The sequence below is a fragment of the Aethalodelphis obliquidens genome, unplaced genomic scaffold, assembly GCF_003676395.1.
Source record: "Aethalodelphis obliquidens isolate GAN/ISIS:26980383/991018 unplaced genomic scaffold, ASM367639v1 scaffold36, whole genome shotgun sequence".
Taxonomy (NCBI): Eukaryota; Metazoa; Chordata; class Mammalia; order Artiodactyla; family Delphinidae; genus Aethalodelphis; species Aethalodelphis obliquidens.
The window spans coordinates 1,277,959-1,297,074 of record NW_020837980.1 but is presented as its reverse complement, the minus strand read 5'-3'; the positions used below and the strand labels follow the sequence as shown (position 1 = coordinate 1,297,074).

The following is a 19,116-nucleotide window of genomic DNA, read 5'->3' as shown; positions in this document are numbered from 1 at the left end:
AAAAAAAAAAAAAAAAAAAAAAAAAAAAAACACATTCTAAAAGATCTCCACTTTTAAGTTCCCTCCCCCACATTTTATGTTTTTGATGTCACATTTTACATCTTCATGTTTATTCCTATACTAATTATTGTAGTTATAGTTGATTTTAATTTTTTTTCTTTTAATCTTTGTACTAGCTTAAGAGGTTGATTCTTAGCCTTTTTATATATTTTTGCTTTTACCAGTAGATTTTTCCTTTCCTATAGATACTTCTTATTATAACATTTTCATTTCTACTTAGAGAAGACCCTTTACCATTTCTTTTAGAGTAGGTTTAGTATTAATGAACCCTTTAATTTTTGCTTGTCTGAGAAGTTCTTTACCTCTCCTTCAATTCTAAATGATAATCTTGCTGTTTAGAGTTCCTAGGCTGTAGGTTTTTTGCTTTAAGCACTTTGAATATCTCATGTCACTCCCTTCTGGTCTGCAAATTTTCTGCATAAAAATCAGCTTACAACCTTATGGGCATTCTCTTATTTATGACTCTTTGTTTTTCTCTTACTGCCTTTAGAATGCTCTCTTTAACTAACTTTTGTCATTTTAAGTGTGATATGTCTTGGTGTGGGTCTGTTTGGACTCATCTTATTTGGGACTCTCTGTGTTTTCTGTACTTGAATATCTGTTTTCTTCTTCATGTTTGGGATGTTTCCAGCCATAATTTCATCAAATACATTTTGACCCCCTTCTCTCTCTCTTCTTCTTCTGGTACCCTGATAATGTGAATGCTGGTACACTTGATGTTGTCTCAGAGGTCCCTTAAACTATTTTCTTTTTCTGTTCTGATTGGGTAATTCCATTATTCTATCTTTCAGATTACTTATGTGTTCTTTTGTATCTCCTAGTGTGCTGTTACTTCCTTCTAGTGTGTTTTTCATTTCAGTTATTGTATTCTTCCATTCTGACTGGTTCTTTTTTATATTTTCTAGTTCTTTGTTAAATTTCTCCATGTGTTCATCTATTCCTCTCCATAATTTAGTTAGCATTCTTATTACTAATGTTCTGAACTCTTTTTCTGGTAAATTATTTATTTCTGTTTCATTAATTTTTTTGGGGGGGGTTTCTTTTGTTATTTTTATTGAAACAAATTCCTCTGTCTGCTCATTTTGCTTAACTTCCTCTGTCTCTGTGAAAGTAGGTGAAACAGTTACCTGTTGCTGTTTTGAAGGGCTGTCTTTATATGGGAGTGCCCCTATGCTGTCTGCACACTCCCAGTGGCTTTGGTGGCAGAATTAGATCTGAAATGAGTACAGGCCACATCTTTCCCCAGGGTGTGTTGGCAGCTATCACCTTGGTAGGTTGTGGGGCTGGAGATGGAGGGGCAGGGCCAGAGCCACGTGTGACCTGGGGCTTTTCCTCTTCTCAGTGGCCAGCACCACCCTATTGGGGGTGGGGTCATGTCCCAAGTTTCTGAAGAAGAAGCCCTGAGGGTCATTTCCCAGCTGGCTCTATTCCATTTAAATGTGTGCTCCTTTCCCCATCCCACAGTAGCACCCTTGCCCCAGAGGGGAGCAGAGCTGGAGCAAGAGTGGCTGGTTCATGTGCTCAGGTAGGTCTTGGAGTGGGCTGTGGCAGTCCCAGCAACAGTCAGAAACCTGGACTTCTTCTGGGGTACTGCCTGCATAATCACCAGTAATGGCTGCCCCTGCCTTGGTCAGATGCTGCTCTGGGTCTGAGCCACCTTTGTCCCTCACAGCTGAGCTCTCCTCTCAGTCTCAGCAGCCCTTACCCCAGTGTGCAGCTGTGTCATGAAGCAAATGGGGCTGGAGCAGGCACTTGCCTTGGGCTGTGGCACGTGCTGGCATGGTTGCAGGAAACTGGTTAGCATCCTGTGCACTTTCAATCTGCCCTCTATGCCCTGTTTTGGGATTACGCAAGCATGTGTGTGTTCCTCAGGAGCAGAGTCCAGGCTTCCCACAGCCTTCCTGTTAGTCTCAATGGCCCTCCAACCAGCCAAGGAGACTTGTGTTCCTCGTGTCAGATCCCAGGGCTGGGGTGCCCAGTATGTGGCTTGAACCACTCACTGCCCAGGGAGGATCTCTTCCTGTGCAATCCCCCTCCTCTTCTGAGTCTCCTTCCAGGGGCACAGGTCCCAACCTGATTATTTCTCTTCCCTTACTACCTGATTCTGTGTGGAACTTTCTTACAACCTTGGTTGTACAGGAGTCTTTCTGCCAGTCTCCAGTTAGCTTTCAGTGAGAATTGTTCCACATGTAGATGTACTTTTTTTTTTTTTTTTTTTTTTTTTGGTTGCCGGCCTCTCACTGTTGTGGCCTGTCCCGTTGCAGAGCACAGGCTCCAGACGCGCAGGCTCAATGGCCATGGCTCACGGGCCCAGCCGCTCCGCGGCATGTGGGATCCTCCTGGACCGGGGCACAAACCCATGTCCCCTGCAACGGCAGGCGGACTCTCAACCACTGCACCACCAGGGAAGCCCTAGATGTACTTTTGATGTGTTCATGGGGTAAGGTGATTTCCACCTCCTCCTACTCCATCATCTTGATCTCTTCCCCAGTAGGACAATAGAACCTTAATACAACAATTTAAGCAAGGAACTCAGCTTGAGGTATCTGGGATAGCATCACAAAAATTTCTTTCAGTTGCATCCTAAAGGATGAAAAGAAGTTTGTCAGGTGAAGAAATGGAGGAAAAGGTATTTCAGGTGAGTGGCACTGCATGAGCAAAGAAATAAAATTATGAAAGGACATGCATGGAAGGTTTGGAGAAGTTAATATGGCTGTAGTTATAGGACTGAAGGTGGTGGCTACTATTATATTAGCTAGTCATAATGAAATTGTTAACAGTTATATTAACAAGTTAGTTCCATTTATGCTAATACCAGACTGGAATGTAGGTTGAGAAAGTCTGGGTCTAACAGAGTGAGAGAGAAAATTTCTGTATATGATAGAGGTTATTAAGATAAATTAAGAGACGTTTCATATCAGAATGACTGACAATATAACCAAGCTTGTTATTTGCAGAGTTTAAGGAAGTCTCTTCAACAAAGAGATAGCTAAATGGATTATTTAACTCTGAGATAGCAGTGGTAAGTCATTTCTTGAAGACCAGATGAAACTTGGAGAAACCAGATGCAAAATATCATAGAATAAACAGAAAAATTTGTGCAGTACTCTTGAATTTTCTTTTTTCTTTTCTTTGGCCATACCACGTGGCTCGCAGGATCTCAGTTCTCCCACCAGGAATTGAACCTGGGCCACAGAAGTGAAAGGCCAAATCCTAACTACTAGACCACCAGGGAATTCCCATCTCTTTTTCTTTTTTCTTTTCTTTTTTTAATAGAGAGAAATCAAGGAGTGAGCATTCTTCTTGTGCCTGGGTCTGACTGGCTCTGTGGGCAAATCACATGTTTATTAGTATAAATAATATTAATATTATTCTATTAACATATATTTATATTATGATAATTAGTGTTAATATAAAGAGTTAATAACAGTACAGTTCACCCTTGAACAATGCAGAAGTTGGGACACTGACCCCGACACAGTTGAAAATCCAGATATAACTTAGAGTCTGCCTTCCATATCAGTCGTTCCTCCTAATCTGAGGATCTGAATTCTCAGTTTCAACCAAACGTGGATCGTGTAGCACTGTAGTATTACTATTGAAAATAATCCGTGTACAAGTGGGCCTTCACAGTTTGCCTGTGTTGTTCAAGGGTCAACTATATTTAAAAATATAACTTAATAGGATTAGATAAATAGTACTTACTTAATTATATAATTAATATACATGATTAATAATAGTATTCATCATAATCATCATTAAAATGTAAATATTTGATCATGAATGCCCACAGCAGCACTATTCACAGTAGCCAAAGGGTGGAAACAACCCAAATGTCCATCAACTGATGAGTGGATAAACAAAGTGTGGTAAATCCATACAGTGGAATTTTATTCAATTGTAAAAAGGGTTGAAAAACTGCTACATGCTACAAGATGGACGAACCTCAAAATCATTACTGTAGGTAAAAGAAACCATATGGAAATGTCACATATTGCATGATTCTTTTTATTTTTTATTTATCATTTATTTATTTATTTTTGCGCCACACTACGTGGCTTGTGGGATCTTAGTTCCCTAAACAGGGATTGAACCCGTGCCCTCCTGCAGTGCAAGTGCAGAGTCTTAACCACTGGCCCACCAGGGAAGTCCCTGTATGATTCTTTTTATATGAAATACCCACAATAAGCAAATCCATAGGGACAGAAAGTAGATTAGTGTTGGTCAGGGGGTAGAGGAGGGGTGACTGGGGAGCTAATGGGTACCCATGTTCTTCTGAGGTGCTAAAAATGTTTTGAAGCTAGAGACAGGTGATGATTACACAGCATTGTGAATACATTTGATGCCACTGAATCGTGCACTTTAAAAAGGTTAATTGTATGTTGTCAGAATTTCACCTCGACTAGAAAAAATGCATGTTTCAGTGCTTACTGCATGCTATGAATTTCTAGTTTACCAAGATACTGAGACTCTGTAAAGATAGGTAATTTACCATATGTCATACAGGTAAAAAGAGAAAAAAGGAAGATGTACAGCCTTCTCCTTTTCTGGCTTCTCATTCCTGGGCATGACTCTCAAACACAAAAAATTGGGGTAACTCTGAATCTATGCCTCTTCCACCCATCCCTGCCTCACCAGGTCTCAGCGGAGACAGGTGACAATGATTAGGGGGTATTATTGAAAAGACACTTTCCTTGCTTGAGTGAAGACACTGACCCTCCCTCAAGTGTTTGCTGGGCTTTTTGTCATCACAGATACACCAAATATTCCAAAAGACTTGCCTCATCCAGCACAGAGATAATAATTAGCCCTGTGACCACAGCTGGCGGAAATGGCTTTCCATCACATTTTTAAAATGCCATTTTCCTCTATGGAGACTGAGAGAGGCAAGGTAATGGAACCAAAGAGCTAATTAGTTCACAATGAAGGGAGACCTCGGTCAGAGGTGATGAGAACTGAAGATTCCTAGCGTCTCCTGCGGAGCTGTCTTGAGAGCCTCTGAAGACACCAGGGAGCAAATCTCTAGCCATCCTCTTGGATTTTCTTTTAAAGAACATGTCTAGGGAAAAGAATATGGCATTTGGAGTCTGAGAATCTGGGGTTTTGAATTCTGGCTCTGTCATTTACTGGCTTTATTGCTGCGGACATCTTACCTCAGGAAGCCTCAACTACTTCATGTGGAAAATGGAAATTTAAGAGGTGCCTTGACATCTACATGTGGAACAACTCCTACAGAACACCTACTGAACGCAGGCAGAAGACCTCAGACCTCCCAAAGGCAAGAAACTCCCCACGTACCTGGGTAGGGAGAAAGAAAAAAAAAGAAAAAGAAAAACAGAGACAAAAGAATAGGGATGGGACCTGCACTAGTGGGAGGGAGCTGTGAAGGAGGAAAGGTTCCCCACACTAGGAAGCCCCTTCGCGGAAAGAGACTGCGGGTGGCGGAAGGGGGAAGCTTCAGAGCCACGTAGGAGAGCGCAGCAACAAGGGTGCGGAGGGAAAAGCGGACAGATTCCCGCACAGAGGATCGATGCCGACCAGCACTCACCAGCCTGAGAGGCTTGTCTGCTCACGCGCCGGGGCGGGCGGGGGCTCGGAGCTGAGGCTCGGCTTTGGTCGGATCCCAGGAGGAGGACTGGCGTTGGTGGCGTGAACACAGCCTGAAGGGGGTTAGTGCACCACGGCTAGCTGGGAGTGTGTCTGGGAAAAGGTCTGGAGCTGCCAAAGAGGCAAGAGACTTTTTCTTGCCTCTTTGTTTCATGGTGCGCAGGGAGAGGAGATTCAGAACACCGCCTAAACTAGCTCCAGAGACGGGCGCGAGCCGCGGCTAAAAGCGCGAACCCCAGAGACGGGCAGGAGACGCTAAGGCTGCTGCTGCCGCCACCAAGGGGCCTGTGTGCGAGCACAGGTCACTCTCCACACCTCCCCTCCCGGGAGCCTGTGCAGTCCGCCACTGCCAGGGTCCCATGATCCAGGGACAACTTCCCCAGGAGAACGCACGGCGCGCCTCAGGCTGCTGCAACGTTTTGCTTGCCTCTGCTGCCGCAGGCTCGCTCCGCATCTGTACCCCACTCCCTACCGCCGGCCTGAGTGAGCCAGAGCCCCTGAATCAGCTGCTACTTTAACACCATCCTGTCTGAGCGGGAAAAGACGCCCTCAGGTGACCTAAACGCAGGGGCGGGGCCAAAACCATAGCTGAACTGCAGGAGCTGTGTGAACAAAGAAGAGAAAGGGAAATCTCTCCCAGCAGCCCCAGGGGCAACGGATTAAATCTCCACAATCAACTAGATGTACACTGCATCTGTGTAATACCTGAACAGACAACGAATCATCCCAAATTGAGGCGGTGGACTTTGGGAGCAATGATATATATATATCTATATATATCTATATATATATTTCCCCCTTTTTCTCTTTTTGTCAGTGTGTATGTGTATGCTTCTGTGTGTGATTTTGTCTGTATAGCTTTGCTTTTACCACTTGTCCTAGGGTTCTAGCTCTTTTTTTTTTTTTTTTTTTAGTTTAGTTTTTAGCACTTATCATTGGTGGATTTGTTTTTTTGGTTTGTTTGCTTTCTTCTTTCTTCCTTTCTTTTTTTAAATTACTTTTTTATTTTTAATAATTATTTTTTATTTTAATAACTTTATTTTCTTTTTCTTTCTTTCTTTTTTTCTCCCTTTTATTCTGACCCGTGTGGATGACAGGGTCTTGGTGCTCTGGCCAGGTGTCAGGCTTGTGCCTCTGAGGCAGGAGAGCCGAGTTCAGGACATTGGTCCACAAGAGACCGCCCAGCTCTACGTAATATCAAACGGCAAAAATCTCCCAGAGATCACCATCTCAACGACAAGACCCAGCTCCACTCAACGACCAGCAAGCTACAGTGCAGGACAACCTATGCCAAACAACTAACAAGACAGGCATACAACCCCACCCATTAGCAGAGAGGCTGCCTAAAATCATATAACATCACAGACACCCCAAAATACTCCACCAGCTGCGGACCTGCCCACCAGAAAGACAGGATCCAGCCTCATCCACCAGAACACAGGCACTAGTCCTCTCCACCAGGAAGCTTACACAACCCACTTAACCAACCTTAGCCACTGGGGGCAGATACCAAAAAGAACGGAAACTACGAACCTGCAGCATGTGAAAAGGAGACCCCCAAAACACTAAGTTAAGCAAAATGACAAGACAGAAAAACACACAGCAGATGAAGGAACAAGGGAAAAACCCACCATACCTAACAAATGAAGAGGAAATAGGCAGTCTACCTGAAAAAGAATTCAGAATAATAATCCAAAATCTTGGAAATAGAATGGAGAAAATACGAGAAACGTTTAACAAGGACCTAGAAGAACAAAAGAGCAAAAAAAACAATGATGAACCACAGAATAAGTGAAATTAAAAATTCTCTAGAAGGAATCAATAGCAGAATAACTGATGCAGAAGAATGGATAAGTGACCTGGAAGATAAAAGAGTGGAAATAGCTACTGCAGAGCAGAATAAAGGAAAAAATAATGAAAAAAATTGAGGACAGTGTCAGAGACCTCTGGGACAACATTAACTGCACCAACATTCAAATTATAGTGGTCCCAGAAGAAGAAGAGAAAAAGAAAGGGACTGAGAAAATATTTGAAGAGTTTATAGTTGAAAACTTCCCTAATATGGGAAAGGAAATAGTCAATCAAGTGCAGGAGGCACAGAGAGTCCCAACAGGATAAGTCCCAGGAGAAACATGCCAAGACACATATTAATCAAACTATCAAAAATTAAATACAAAGAAAAAATATTAAAAGCATCAAGGGAAACAAAGCAAATAATATACAAGGGAATCCCCATAAGGTTAAGAGCTGATCTTTCAGAAGAAATTCTGCAAGCCAGAGGGATTGACAGGACATATTTAAAGTGATGAAAGGGAAAAATGTACAACCAAAATTATTCTACCTAGCAAGGATCTCATTCAGATTTGACAGAGAAATTAAAACCTTTAATTTCAAAAGGTAAGAGAATTCAGCACCACAAAACCAGCTTTACAACAAATGCTAAAGGAACTTCTCTAGGCAGGAAACACAAGAGAAGGAAAAGACCTACAATAACAAACCCAAAACAATTAAGAAAATGGTAATAGGAACATACATATTGATAATTATCTTAAATGTAAATGGATTAAATGCCCCAACCAAAAGACATAGACTGGCTGAATGGATACAAAAATAAGACCCGTATATATGCTGTCTACAAGAGACCCACTTCAGACCTAGGGACACATACGACTAAAAGTGAGGGGATGGAAAAAGATATTCCATGCAAATGGAAATCAAAAGAAAGCCGGAGTGGCAATTTTCATATCAGACAAAATAGACTTTAAAACAAAGACTATTTCAATAGATAAAGAAGGACACTACATAATGATCAAGGGATCGATCCAAGAAGAAGATATAACAATTGTAAATATTTTTGCATCCAACATAGGAGCACCTCAAAACAAGGCAAATGCTAACAGCCATAAAAGAGGAAATCGACAGTAACACAATAATAGTAGGGGACTTTAACACCCCACTTTCACCAATGGTCAGATCATCCAAAATGAAAATAAATAAGGAAACACAAGCTTTAAATGACACATTAGACAAGATGAACTTAATTGATATTTATAGAATATTCCATCCAAAAACAACAGAATACACTTTCTTCTTAAGTGCTCATGGAACATTCTCCAGGATAGATCATATCTTGGGTCACAAATCAAGTGTTGGTTAATTCAAGAAAATTGAAATCATTATCAACTATGTTTTCTGGCCACAATGCTATGAGACTAGATATCAATTTCAGGAAAAAATCTGTAAAAATACAAACACATGGAGGCTAAACAATACACTACTTAATAACCAAGATCACTGGAAAAATCAAAGAGGAAATCAAAAAATACCTAGAAACAAATGACAATGAAAACACAATGACACAAAAATTATGGAATGCAGCAAAAGCAGTTCTAAGAGGGAAGTTTATAGCAATACAATCGTACCTTAAGAAACAAGAAACATCTCAAATAAACAACCAAACCGTACACCTACAGCAATTAGAGAAAGAACAAAAGAAACCCAAAGATTGCAGAAGGAAAGAAATCATAAAGATCAGATCAGAAACAAATGAAAAAGAAATGAAGGAAATGATAGTAAAAATGAATAAAACTAAAAGCTGGTTCTTTGAGAAGATAAACAAAATTGATAAACCATTAGCCAGATTCATCAAGAAAAAAAGGGAGAAGACCCAAATCAGTAGAATTAGAAATGAAAAAGAAGCAACAACTGACACTGCAGAAATACAAAGGATCTTGAGAGATTACTACAAGCAACTCTATGCCAATAAAATGGACAACCTGGAAGAAATGGAAAAATTCTTAGAAAAGCACAACCTTCTGAGACTGAACCAGGAAAAAAGGGAAAATATAAACAGACCAATCAAAAGCACTGAAATTGAAACTGTGATTAAAAATCTTCCAGCAAACAAAAGCCCAGGACCAGATGGCTTCACAGGCAAATTCTATCAAACATTTAGAGCTAACACCTATCCTTCTCAAATTCTTCCAAAATATAGCAGAGGGAGAAACACTTCAACCTGAGAAACCTTCAACCTGATAGCAAAACCAAAGATGTCACAAAGAAAGAAAACTACAGGCCAATATTACTGATGAACACAGATGCAAAAATCCTCAACAAAACACTAGGAAACAGAATCCAACAGCACATTAAAAGGATCATACACCATGATCAAGTGGGTTTATCCCAGGAATGCAAGGATTCTTCAATATATGCAAATCAATCAATGTGATAAACCATGTTAACAAATTGAAGGAGAAAAACCATATGGTCATCTCAATAGATACAGAAAAAGCTTTCAACAAAATTCTACACCCATTTATGATAAAAACCCTCCAGAAAATGGGTATAGAGGGAACTTACCTCAACATAATAAAGGCCATATATGAAAAACCCACAGCCAACATCATCCTCAATGCTGAAAAACTGAAACCATTTCCACTAAGATCAGGAACAAGACAAGGTTGCCCACTCTCACCACTATTATTCAACATAGTTTTGGAAGTTTTAGCCACAGCAATCAGAGAAGAAAAAGAAACAAAAGGAATCCAATTTGGAAAAGAAGACTAAAGCTGTCACTGTTTGCAGATGACATGATACTATACATGTAGAATCCTAAAGATATCACCAGAAAACTACTAGAGCTAATCAATGAATTTGGTAAAGTAGCAGGATACAAAATTAATGCACAGAAATCTCTTGCATTCCTATACACTAATGATGAAAAATCTGAAAGTGAAATTAAGAGAACACTTCCATTTACCATTGCAACAAAAAGAATAAAATACCTAGTAATAAACCTACCTAAGGCGACAAAAGACCTGTATGCAGAAAACTATAAGACACTGATGAAAGAAATTAAAGATGATACAAATAGGTGGAGAGATATACCATGTTATTGGATTGGAAGAATCCAATGGCATGGACATATTTACACTACCAAATGTAAAACCGATAGCTAGTGGGAAGCAGCCGCATAGCACAGGGAGATCAGCTCGGTGCTTTTTGACCACCTAGAGGGCTGGGATAGGGAGGATCAGAGGAAGGGAGAAGCAAGAGGGAAGAGATATGGGGATATATGTATATGTAGAGCTGATTCACTTTGTTATAAGGCAGAAACTAACACACCTTGTAAAGCAATTATACTCAAATAAAGATGTTAAAAAAAAAAAGGGTGCCTTGCAGAGATAATATAATGAAAGATGTAGCACAGTCCTTGGCACACACTGTGAACTCCCAACATGAGAGTTATTATTGCTGTGATCTCAGGGGTATTGCTTTGGCATAACTGAAGTTGCTGCCTTCTTCAAAAAACTGTAGAGTAAACCCTTTGGAATAAGCTATATTCACCATGAACCATCTGTGTGGGAAGGTTGTATTTGTAGGATATATGTCTGTGGATAGGTAAGGAACTATGAATGAACTTGGGATGAATACCTGTGTTGAAAATTGGGGTTCAGTGTCGATTAATGCTTTGACCTAAGGTCTCTACAAGTATTTGTTTGTACTGCACTTTTTTAAAAAAAAATTGAAGTAAAGTTGGGACCTCCCTGGTGGCCCAGTGGTTAAGACTCTGCACTCCCAATGCAGGGGGCCTGGGTTCGATCGCTGGTCAGGTAACTAGATCCCATATGCTTGCCACAACAAAGATTTCACATGCCACAAGTAAGGAGCCCTTGAGCCACAACTAAGGGGCCTGCCTGCTGCAAAACTAAGACCTGGTACAACCAAATAAATAAATAAATATATATTTAAAAAAATTGAAGTAAAGTTGATTGACAATATTCTGTTAGTTTCAGGTGTACAGCAAAGTTGTATATATATATATAATTTTTCATATATATGAAAAAGAATATACATATTCTTTTTCAGATTCTTTTCTATTATAGCTTATTACAAGATATTAACTATATTCCCTGTGCTATACAGTAGGTCCACGTTGCTTATCAATTTTACTATAGTAGTGTGTATCTGTTAATCTCAAACTCCTATTTTATCTGCTCCCCGTTTGCCCTTTGGAATCCATAAGTTTGTTTTCTATGTCTGTGAGTCTATTTATGTTTTGTAAGTTCCTTTGTATAATTTTTTTAGATTCCACTTATAAGTGATAGCATATGATATTTACCTTTCTCTGATGTATTTCACTTAGTATGATATTCTCTAGGTCCACCCACATTGCTACAAATGACATTACTTCATTCTTTTTATGGCTGACTAATATTCCATTGTATATATAAACCACGTCTTTTTTTATCCATTCATCTGTCCATGGACATTTATGTTGCTTCCATGTCTTGGCTATTGTAAATAGTGCTGCTATGAACACTGGGGTGCCTGTATCTCTCCCCTTTTTTTAAACATCTTTATTAGAGTATAATTGATTTAAAATGGTGTGTTAGTTTGTGCTTTACAACAAAGTGAATCAGTTATACATATACATATGTCCCCATATCTCTTCCCTCTTGCATCTTCCTCCCTCACTCCCACCCTCCCTATCCCACCCCTCTAGGTGGTCACAGAGCACTGAGCTGATCTCCCTATGCTATGCGGCTGCTTCCCAGTAGCTATCTATTTTACGTTTGGTAGTGTATATATGTCCATGCCACTCTCTCACTTTGTCCCAGTTTACCCTTCCCCCTCCCTCTCCCTGTATCCTCAAGTCCATTCTCTAGTAGGTCTACATCTTTATTCCCGTCTTGCCCTTAGGTTCTTCATGACCATTTTTTTTTGTTTTTTGTTTTTTTTAGATTCCATATATATGTGTTAGCATATGGTATTTGTTTTTCTCTTTCCAACTTACTTCACTATGTATGACAGACTTGAGGTCCATCCACCTCACTACAATTCACACAATTTCGTTTCCTTTTATGGCTGAGTAATATTCCATTGTATATATGTGCCACATCTTCTTTATCCATTCATCTATTGATGGACACTTAGTTTGCTTCCATGTCCTGTATTGTAAATAGAGCTGCAATGAACATTTTGGTACATGACTCTTTTGAACCATGGTTTTCACAGGGTATATGCCCAGTAATGGTATTGCTGGGTCCTATGGTAGTTCTATTTTTAGTTTTTTAAGGAACCTCCATACTGTTCTCCATAGTGGCTGTATCAATTTACATTCCCACCAACAGTGCAAGAGTGTTCCCTTTTCTCCACACCCTTTCCAGCATTTATTGTTTGTAGATTTTTTGATGATGTCCATTCTGACCGGTGTGAGATGATATCTCATTGTAGTTTTGATTTGCATTTCTCTAATGATTAATGATGTTGAGCATTCTTTCATGTGTTTGTTGGCAATCTGTATATCTTCTTTGGAGAAATGTCTATTTAGGTCTTCTGCCCATTTGTGGATAGGGTTGTTTGTTTTTTTGATATTGAGCTGCATGTAAATTTTGGAGATTAATCCTTTGTCAGTTGCTTCATTTGCAAATATTTTTTCCCATTCTGAGGGTTGTCTTTTGGTCTTGTTTATGGTTTCCTTTGCTGTGCAAAAGGTTTTAAGTTTCATTAGGTCCCATTTGTTTATATTTCCATTACTCTAGGAGGTGGGTCAGAAAGGATCTTGCTGTGATTTATGTCATAGAGTGTTTTGTCTATGTTTTCCTCTAAGAGTTTGATAGTGTCTGGCCTTACATTTAGGTCTTTAATCCATTTTGAGTTTATTTTTGTGTATGGTGTTAAGGAGTGTTCTAATTTCATTCTGTTACATGTAGCTGTCCAGTTTTCCCAGCACCACTTATTGAAGAGGCTGTCTTTTCTCCACTGTATATTCTTGCCTCCTTTATCAAAGATAAGGTGACCATATGTGCATGGGTTTAACTGTGGGCTTTCTATCCTGTTCACCTGATCTATATTTCTGTTTTTGTGCCAGTACCATACTGTCTTGATTACTGTAGCTTTGTAGTATAGTCTGAAGTCAGGGAGCCTGATTCCTCCAGCTCCATTATTCTTTCTCAAGATTGCTTTGGCTATTCGGGGTCTTTTGTGTTTCCATAGAAATTGAGAAATTTTTTGTTCTAGTTCTGTGAAAAATGCCATTAGTAGTTTGATAGGGATTGCATTGAACCTATAGTATGCTTTGGGTAGTATAGTCATTTTCACAATGTTGATTCTTCCAATCCAAGAACATGGTATATCACTCCATATATTTGTGTCATCTTTAATTTCTTTCATCAGTGTATTACAGTTTTCTGCATACAGGTCTTTCGTCTCCTTATGTAGGATTATTCCTAGATATTTTATTCTTTTTTTGCAATGGTAAATGGGAGTGTTTTCTTAATTTCACTTTCAGATTTTTCATCATTAGTGTATAGGAATGCCAGAGATTTCTGTGCATTAATTTTGTATGCTGCTACTTTACCAAATTCATTGATGAGCTCTAGTAGTTTTCTTGTCACATCTTTAGGATTCTGTATGTATAGTATCATGTCATCTGCAAAAGGTGACAGCTTTACTTCATCTTTTCTGATTTGGATTCCTTTTATTTCTTTTTCTTCTCTGATTCCTGTGGCCAAAACTTCCAAAACCATGTTGAATAATAGTGGTGAGAGTGGGCAACCTTGTCTTGTTCCTGATCTTAGTGGAAATGGTTTCAGTTTTTCACCATTGAGGATGATGTTGGCTGTGAGTTTGTCATATATGGCCTTTATTATGTTCAGAAAGTTCCCTCTATACCTACTTTCTGGAAGGTTTTTTTTTTTTGCGGTACGTGGGCCTCTCACTGTTGTGGCCTCTCCCATTGCGGAGCACAGGCTCCAGACGCACAGGCTCAGCAGCCATGGCTCACGGGCCCAGCTGCTCCGCAGCATGTGGGATCTTCCCGGACCTGGGCACGAACCCGTGTCCCCTGCATCGGCAGGTGGACTCTCAACCACTGCGCCACTAGGGAAGCCCATCTGGAGAGTGTTTATCATAAATGGGTATTGAATTTTGTTGAAAGCTTTCTCTGAATCTATTGAGATCATCATATGGATTTATTTCTTCAATTGGTTAATTTCGTGTATCACATTGATTTGCGTATATTGAAGAATCCTTGCATTCTTGGGAAAAACCCCACTTGATCATGGTGTATGATCCTTTTAATGTGCTGTTGGTTTCTGTTTGCTAGTATTTTGTTGAGGATTTTTGCATCTATGTTCATCAGTGATATTGGCCTGTAGTTTTCTTTCTTTGTGACATCTTTGTCTGGTTTTGGTACCAGGGTGATGGCCTCATAGAATAAGTTTGGGAGTGTTCCTCCCTGTGCTATATTTTGGAAGAGTTTGAGAAGGATAGGTGTTAGCTCTTCACTAAATGTTTTTGTTTTATGGTATGCAGGCCTCTCACTGTTGTGGCCTCTCCCATTGCGGAGCACAGGCTCTGGATGCGTAGGCTCAGCGGCCATGGCTCACGGGCCCAGCCACTCTGCGGCATGTGGGATCCTCCCGGACGGGGCACGAACCCATGTCCCGTGCATCGGCAGGTGGACTCCCAATCACTGTGCCACCAGGGAAACCCTTCACTAAATGTTTGATAGAATTCTCCTGTGAAGCCATCTGGTCCTGGGCTTTTGTTTGCTGGAAGATTTTTAATCACAGTTTCAATTTCAGTGCTTGTGATTGGTGTGTTCTTTTTTTCTATTTCTTCCTGGTTCAGTCTTGGAACGTTGTGTATTTCTAAGAGTTTGTCCATTTCTTCAAGGTTGTCCATTTTATTGACATATAGTTGCTTGTAGTAATCTCTCATGATCCTTTGTATTTCTGCAGTGTCAGTTGTTACTTCTCCTTTTTCATTTCTAATTCTATTGATTTGAGTCTTGTCCCTTTTTTTCTTGATGAATTTGGCTAATGGTTTATCAATTTTGCTTATCTTCTCAAATAACCAGCTTTTAGGTTTATTGATGTTTGCTATTGTTTCCTTCATTTCTTTTTCATTTATTTCTGATCTGATTTTTATGATTTCTTTCCTCCTGCTAGCTTTGGGGTTTTTTTGTTCTTCTTTCTCTAATTGCTTGAGGTGCAAGGTTAGGTTGTTTATTAGAGATGTTTCCTGCTTCTTAAGGTGGGCTTGTATTGCTATAAACTTCCCTCTTAGAACTGCTTTTGTGCATTCCATAATTTTTGTGTCATTGTGTTTTCATTGTCATTTGCTTCTAGGTATTTTTTGATTTCCTCTTTGAATTCTTCAGTGATGTCTTGGTTATTAAGTAGTGTATTGTTTAGCCTCCATGTGTTTGTAGTTTTTACAGATTTTTTCCTGTAATTGATATCTAGTCTCATAGCATTGTGGTCGGAAAATATACTTGATATAATTTCAATTTTCTTATATTTACCAAGGCTTGATTTTTGACCCAAGATATGATCTAACCTGGACAATGTTCCATGATCACTTGAGAAAAAAGTGTATTCTGTTGTTTTTGGATGGAATGTACTGTAAATATCAGTTAAGTCCATCTTGTTTAATGTATCATTTAAAGCTTCTATTTCCTTATTTATTTTCATTTTGGATGATCTGTCCATTGGTGAAAGTGGGGTGTTAAAGTCCCATGATATGATTTTGTTACTATCGATTTCCCTTTTATGGTTGTTAGTACTTGCCTTATGATTGAGGTGCTCCTATGTTCGGTGCATAAATATTTACCATTGTCATATCTTCTTCGTGGATTGATCCCTTGATCATTATGTAGTGTCCTTCTTTGTCTCTTGTAACAGTGTTTATTTTAAAGTCTATTTTTTCTGATATGAGAATTGCCACTCCAGCTTTCTTTTGATTTCCATTTGCATGTAATATCTTTTTCCATCCCCTCCCTCACTTTCAGTCTGTATGTGTCCCTAGGTCTGAAGTGGGTCTCTTGTAGACAGCATATATACGGGTCTTATTTTTGTATCCATTCAGCCAGTCTATGTCTTTTGGTTGGGGCATTTAATCCATTTACATTTAAGATAATTAGCAATATGTATGTTCCTATTACCATTTTAATTGTTTTGGGTTTGTTATTGTAGGTCTTTTCCTTCTCTTGTGTTTCCTGCCTAGAGACGTTCCTTTAGCATTTGTTGTAAAGCTGGTTTGGTGGTGCTGAATTCTCTAGCTTTTGCTTGTCTGTAAAGGTTTTAATTTCTCTGTCAAATCTGAATGAGATCCTTGCTGGGTAGCATGTATCTATTCATATTAGAGTTTTCTTCTTTTCTGGATATATGCCTAGGAGTGGTATTACTGGATCATATGGTAACTTTATTTTTAGTTTTTTGAGAAACCTCCTTACTATTCTCCATAGTGGCTGTAGTAATTTACATTCTCACCAACAGTGTAGGAGGGTTCCCTTTCCTCCACATCCTCTCCAACATTTATTATTTGAAGACTTTTTGATGATGGCCATTCTGACGAGTGTGAGGTGATACCTCATTGTAGTTTTGCTTTGCATCCTCTAATGATTAGCAATGTTGAGCATCTTTTCATGTGCATGTTGGACATCTGTATGTCTTCTTTGGAGAAATGTCTATTTAGGTCGTCTGTCCCTTTTTTGATTGTGTTGGGGTTTTTTTGATATTGAGCTGTATGGGCTGTTTATATGTTTTGGAAATCAATCTCTTGTGGGTTGCATCATTTGCAAATATTTTCTCCTGTTCCATAGGCTGTCTTTTTGTTGCCAATAAATGGTGCCAGACAGTTACATATAGAAGAATGAAACTAGAACATTCTCTAACACCATATACAAAAATAAACTCAAAACGGATTAAAGATATAAATGTAAGACAGATACTATAAAAAAAACTCCTAGAGGAGAACACAGGCAGAACACTCTTTGACATAAATCACAGCTATATATATTTTTTTGATCTGTCTCCTAGAGTAATGGAAATAAATGCAAAAATAAACAAATGGGACCTAATTAAACTTAAGAACTTTTGCACAACAAAGGAAACTGTAAACAAAATGAAAAGACAACTTTCGTTTTGTTTAGGAATGGGAGAAAATATTTGTACTTCACTTTTGTGGGTGATATTGAGTCACCTGGAACCATCCTTGTCGGTCCAAGTCCTTCTTTCAGAGTACTTTTGAGAGTAGATTTTCTTTTTTTAAATTTTTGTAGCACTCTAGGCCAAATAGCAAATATATGGATTTATAGCTTTCTTGGTCTGGCCATAAGTGTACAATCTGCTTCTGCAGCTGTACTGCCATGTTCTTCAGGTATAAACTAAGAAGAATGCTGTGCCCACTTTAAAGGCTTAAGAGAGAGTTTTTCATTGAAATAGTTTTAGAACAAAGAAAAGGAAATTCTACTTTACACAGTGGGCAAATGATAACTATGTGAAACTTTTTACCAGTTAATGTTATATGGTGACTGCCGATTCTCAGTGAAATCACAGACCCTTGTAAGCCCCACAAGAGCTGGGTCATCTTCATCTTGTCATCATATCCCTAGTGCTGAGCACTGTATCTGACACATCACAGGCACCAAATAAATATCTGTTGAATAAATGAATGAAGGGTGAATAGTATTGAAAAAGTTTAGGTATGCTCAAAGATGGCAGAGCCTTAACATAATCCGAGGGAAAGTTGATAAGTATTTTTTGGGTATACTGGCTTGTTTATGTTGACACTGATGTAATAACTGTCATACTATCCCAGTAAATATTCTTTAGTACCATTTTCAGTGAGAGAATATTTCACTGGATGAATCCTTGAGCAGATGAAGTTCTTGAGAATTCCAGGTGGGTAGGTTTAGAGAGTTCATATCTGAATGGACATTGTTATACAAACAGACTGAAGAAAGGAATCAAAACGTTAATGAAGTTTTTACATTCCACTTTTAACCTGAAACCTAGGAGCCTTCAGATGCTTTCTGTACTCTTTTGTATTTTAAGCCACAATAGATTCTTTCTGCCTCTCTCAAAATTTCCCACTTGTTTTGTCATTTAGGAGGCCCCTTCTGAGCTTACCTTGTTGTTAAGCAGAACTGACCAAAGGTGAAGTTTTTCTGTTTAATGCAGACCTTAGAAGTTACCACCTGATTCTCAAATAGGGCTGAAAGACAAATGCTGGTATCATGTTCAAAATGCATTGTCCCTTGAATTCCTGTCTCTAAATATATCAGCCTTTTAACAGCAGCATGGTGATAACTAACGTGGAATTACTTACATTGGTAATATTTCTTTAGAAGGCAAAATTAGGCTTTTATATTTTGTTTTCATTACATTTAAGAAAGAACGTATCACATCCATATAAAGTAAAAGTAGAAACTCCATTTTGGTGTTTTGTATTCAAAATGGTACAGCACCTTTATTACTATAAGAGGTTTCTGATGAAAAACACCTCCTCAAGTTAAAGAGTTTCTGGACAGTACGCAATTTTGATAACTTGTCATTTTATAGAATGATACCTGTTTTCAATAATAATATGTAACTGTCATATTTTCTCAATGAACCTCAAATATTTCTAATATTTTACATAACGATTTAGAGCATGTTT

At 39.0% G+C, this 19,116-nt stretch overlaps 1 pseudogene; it reads right to left on the bottom strand.

Moving 5' to 3' along the window:
• LOC113632231 (S-phase kinase-associated protein 1 pseudogene) overlaps nucleotides 1–18,709 on the bottom strand; it is a 40,500-nt pseudogene extending 21,791 nt beyond the window's left edge.
• Nucleotides 18,710–19,116: the final 407 nt, after the last annotated feature.